We start from the raw sequence: 5,816 nt of genomic DNA on the forward strand, positions 1-5,816 counted from the left end.
ATTGTTCCCTGTGTAATATGACTAGCCTGTGTACGTTCTGTGTGCAAGACGCTATATCGGTTCCGAGTTGTTTCACCAGAGTTCTTTTGTCCCAATTCCAAACTATGTCCATTCATCCCTTATTTAGGGGCTGTTTCGCCCTTATTCAAGAGCTGATTCACCCAACTAATTGAGCATACATGGAGAATGGCATTACGTAATGCTTAAATTAAATCTGTTATACCTAATTAAGCAATGTTTTTAGAACAATCAGATATTAGTGCAAATGTGTCTGTTTTGAGATGGGACTTAAAGTTATATCTCATCTAGTCCCATCACGCTTTAAAACTTAAAACATTCAAATACTAGTAAGTCAACATTGAACTTGCATTTCTGCCATGGCGAGTGCAGGTATGGGGATCTGCCTCAGCTGCAAGAAGAAAGTAGGACCGCGTCAAGATGGACTGCAGTTGGAATCCCCACACGGGTATAGTGTGTGAAGCCAATTTCTGGTGTCCCCAGCCGTGATATTGCTGGAAAATTACTAAAAGCGGCCTAAAACTATGTTCACTCACTAATAACTGTAACGAGTTCCGATGTTTATACTGTTCAGCCCTCACTCCGTGAAGGTTCATAAAGTAGAAATCATTTCTTCGAGACTGATTTGGATAGAGTCGCATCGCTGATTCGAACCCAGACTTCTTATAGAAAGGCTCTAAATAGTCAGCACAGAACGTCAGCCACCAAACCCACTTGGCCACCGAGGCTTCCACAAAAGTGGAGGTCCGAAAATTGGAAGTGCCATAGACCATATAATTAATTCTAAATCCTAATATAAGTAAAGTGACATGCCCATGAATAAACATAGCAGAAGGCTATGAATAGGCCTACAAAGGTTTTTAGTTATTATTGGGTATTATCTTTGTCAGATCCTGAATCAGCTTCTGATAACGGACAATGTCCGTGGTGAATTACTCTCAGTGCGGACATGTTACCCGTGTCTGTGCAATGTATTGATTATGGAATACGAGTCAACTGGTCTTGAAACCTAACTTATAACCCGACAGTGACGTCACCCTATTGTTCTTAGGGGGCACTTTTTCTAGTAATATCCCTCAAATCTGATACAATCTCGCTTCCTCGGGCAATTATCTAAATAATGTCCCTCTGTCCCGGGCAATTATCTTAATAACGTCCCTGTCCCCCTGCCTGGGGATTTTCTGAGGAATAGCCCTTGACTTTGAATTATTACTTGTTTTGAGGATTGATACGACTTTGTCTTGCCATCACTGAGTGCGATCTTAAAATATGATCTTATTTCCAACATGTAGTTCCGACACCCGATTTTGAACCCGCAACCCTTCGCTTACTAGCTTGGCGGTTTTATCCACTAGGCTACGAAGGATCGCTGTGAAGAATGAGATCGTTTGTCGCTATGAACCGTGTGCTCCTCGCAAGACGGTTATTGCCACTCTCCTACCCAGAGTTCCATGCGGCAAGCCAGCATAGTACCTCTGCCACAGGCTACAAAAATGTGACGATTCGTCACATCTTGCAATGTCCATTCAATATAATGTACAGATTTCTTTTATTTTTAACGAGTCTACACATCTAACTAAACATCTTTAATAGAATGGTTAAGTTTCACTGAGAAAATATCCCAAAACATGTAACACTATTTCGATTTGCGTGGCGATCCTTTGTTTACATAGGTTGTACGGCTCCACGTGCAGTCACCGAAGCCGACGGAGAGCAAACGATGCAACCAGTTTGATATCTAAATATGTACTGTCATAGACCTAACTGTCGCAGTTGTGGAAGAATATATATGTAACAATGTAAAACATTATGAAGAGAGCGCCGAAAATCTTTCGTGAGCCCAGTCTCTTCTTATTATGAATATGCGCGTTTGATTACAAACAAGAGAAAAGTCCGGTCACGTGATATGCAAATTAGCCTGTGGCAGTGATGTTATGTTAGTCATCGCTGTGCCGGAGTGTGGGTTATTGCAGGCAGCGCACGTGCAGGGAACGGGTAGCGCGTGCATTGCGAGGCGTCGGCTGCCAGTCTCAACAGTAAATACCAAATATTGAAATTATATCTAAAGTGTATATCTTCGGTATCTTTATAAGTTGGATATAGCATGACCCGTGGGCATTATTGAAAAGTAAAGCCCTCTTCCCTTGGGAAATGCCCGCGGGCCTCAGTGTCTATTTAGCTCCTACCCGAGTCTAGCATTAACAAAAAATAAATTCATTCTATTTCCAACAATATACATCTACAAAATAAATAATATTCAAATGGATCACAGGTAAAAGGTCAACTTCAGGAGCTGAGGTAATCGTACTGGACTTGAGTTGCCGGATTCATTTTTCAAACATGCTGGTCGTAAGAGGCGACTATCGGGATCGGGTGGTCAGGCTCGCTGACTTGGTTGACACATGTCATCGTATCCCAATTGCGTAGAACTATGCACATGATGTTGATCACTGGATTCAGTGGATTGTCTAGTCAGTAGTAAGAAGGTTCATCTTCTTACTACTCTGGTCCAGACTCGATTATTTACAGACCGCCGTCATATAGCTGGAAAATTGCTGTTTGCGGCGTAAAACTAAACTCACTCACTGACCCATTTTTCAAAATATTTTCTGGAAGGTAGACTTCTCTACTCCCTGTTCCAAGCAGTGCTGTATATTCAAATGATAATGTTATTTTTGTTCTCATCTGCTGACACGACCATGATGCACAAAACATCCTTACTCCATTCTGACCTTGTGCTATGAATGAGATTCACACAATACAAATACATAACAAAGTTATACGAGTGTGTCTTCAAGGCAGGCCACGTCTCGCCATAACGGCTTTATCAACTAATCACAAACATTTGCTTCAACATTCCCACAGCCTATCACAACTACATGAAGGGGAGCGGAAGTTGTGTAATATTGGCCGACATTACGTTCTTGTGAGCTCATGTTGATCAATGTTATGACAACAACCGAACGACCTAGTCGGATTCATACAGAGGAGATTTAGGGGAACCTTTTCAAAGTGACGAACAACAATTTCTACAAGACGTACATTACATAAGCCATCTGGATCAATTCTTTGCTTCGTTTTCTTGCTCAGAGGCTTAAACAGAGAGGAAAACAAAGGCTTTCCAGTTATTCCAAAATATCAAGTTTGGACTAATTACTTTACAGGAAATATTTTATAGGATTATAAAAATACGGTAATGTTTTAAATATATCATGTTTCACTAGAGGATAATACAGGTCACAAGATTTGCTTCATTGGGCTCCATCCTTCCAGAACAACGTGTATTTTCATATGTTGTTTGTTTAACATATGTGATATTTGGGATTACACTTTCTTAGTTAAGTACAGATTCTAGTACTTTTGGGGTTGAGTCCCATCCGGGATTCGAACCCACACCCTCAGAGTCAGGCACATAATCGCCAGCACACAGCCAGACGCCTAGACCGCTCAGCCACCGTGGAAGATCACTTTCTAAAATGGCATTGTGTATTTCATGTTGTTTGTTGTTTAACGTCGTGAAAAGCAATATACATGATTGTATCAGCATAAGACGGCCGTCTTTTACATATGTTTGTTCCGTGCTCTGTTGGAACAAGTGTGCACAACATATGAATATTGTCTTTTCTACTTTATACATCATTATTTTGTTGCTTATTGCACACAGAGTCTAAGGAGCAGTTTCAGACGTTCGCTAATCAGGAGAGAATTCTATCCGGGTACGAATTTTCTAAGGCGGTACATGTACAAACACCGTGGAGCATTTTGTCACGTGTCGGTTACGGAAGTCCGTCAACTGGTTGCACACATTCGTGATCACTCGTCAATCTCCGGAACCTGCCCGTCCCGGAATAACAAACAGATTCGCGGATTGAAATTATTTCTGCGTCTGTTGTCACAATCAGAAGTCAGCCAAATGCTTTGGAAAGAGTGAGAGCAACTGCGAAAATGGACGACGCAGCGAAACGGGCTGTGATAAAGTATCTGCATAAAAAGGGTTTGACAACAGCGGAAATACACGACGACATGAACAGTACTCTAGGGGATAACTGTCCTTCGTTTTCAACTGTAGAAGAATGTGTTGCTGAATCGAAGCAATGTATGAGTAGCAAAGATAATCACCTGAAAGATGTGTCTAAAACCAAAGTGAAGGGTGTCCACAGTGATTGACAATCAGCAACGAATTAGGACTACTTGTATGTGTGTCAGCTGATCATCAAATCAGAGACCATATACCGATGTTTGTTCATTCTTTCAACCCCTTGTTTGTTCCAGTCTCGCTGGAAAATTGCCGAGAATTGCTCAATCAAGCGAGACTTCAAATCATAAAACTACAATAAAATTCTGATAAATCTAGTTGTTTTATTCAAACCCCCCAAACACAAATTGAAATGTTTTAACCAATATAGTTATTTCTGTATGTATGACGGTGAAATGTGTCACGTAATATATATGTATGTTGTATGTACAAAAATAAAAATGAGATCTACATGATCTTTACATACCCCAAATTTGGTCCGAATGTTGGTGTTCTGAGCAATATTGTCCCAAAACCATATCAGTGTATGCATGGAATCTAAACCTTGGTCTGTATTTGAGCAGAGACCATATAACAGACTTTATATGGTCTCTGATTTGAGGCACTTCTGTTAGACCCAGATCTTTATATAATTTGGCAAAGTCAGGGATGCAGATAATGTTTCAAGCAATGGAGAATTTACCATGTTTAGTCATGTTTCATAACTTTATTTGAGTATCGAATATATTTTACCCCTTGGACTGAGTGTATTAGTATTCTTGAAACAATTACATGACATTGTAAAAATAATTCTGCTCAACATGCCTGTTAGGTTACTTCTAATTTAATGCAGTTCATATTCTGACAAAATGTGTCTAGTGTGGCAGAAGCTGACAAAATATTGTTTTCCATGAGTCGGTTGCATTCAGTGAGACATAGCACTTCTGTGAATGAGTGTTTAGTTTTATGCCGCTTTTAGCAATATTCCAGCAATATCATGGCGGGGGACACCAGAAATGGGCTTCACACATTGAAGCCATGTGGGGAATCGAACCCGGGTCTTCAGCATGACGAGCAAACGCTTTAACCACTAGGCTACCCCGCCTCCTGATTAGGGCTTTGAATTCAAGCCAGACAGATCTCTTGTCTGATGTAAGCAAAATTACACCGCAGTGCATTGCATCAAGAAATCCAACAAGGCTGCCCCAAACTATAGTCCCTGTCCCTAACTGAACGTTTATATTCGGCATCACAAGCATCCCTATACCCCACAAAACCGACAAGTAAAACAAGCATGTCATATTTTAATCCAGTCTGTGAAGGTGACCTGTACATAATACAAAGCATGATGTCATTTCTTACAGAATCATAACATTGTAACTGTACATAATATACAAACACATCAGTCATAAACAGCCCACAGTGGGACTGCCAGTGATGTAGCCTTGCTGGAGATCAGCAGGACATTCAAGAACAAACACTGATGATACAATTGAGAATTGTGTTTGCAAGACTTTGCCAATTGGTTGAGTTTGTATATATAAACAAAGCTGATGTGAAAAGAGTGCCTGATGGGTGGTTTAAGCTGTATTCAAACTGGCCTTAAATGGATAACAGTACCAGTGGTCCTACATGCCACTACTATGACACACAGGTAGGACGTCACAGGAGAGTTGTTCAGTCGCCAATACAAGGAGTCATGATGCAAAGAGTAGCCACAACATGATTGCCAATCATCACAACCATAGGTTATTGGGATCTGCTCAAGAAGTTTGAAATGAAA

Source organism: Haliotis rubra, unplaced genomic scaffold (assembly GCF_003918875.1).
Source record: "Haliotis rubra isolate DU_JTF1 unplaced genomic scaffold, ASM391887v1 Scf347, whole genome shotgun sequence".
Classification (NCBI taxonomy): Eukaryota; Metazoa; Mollusca; class Gastropoda; order Lepetellida; family Haliotidae; genus Haliotis; species Haliotis rubra.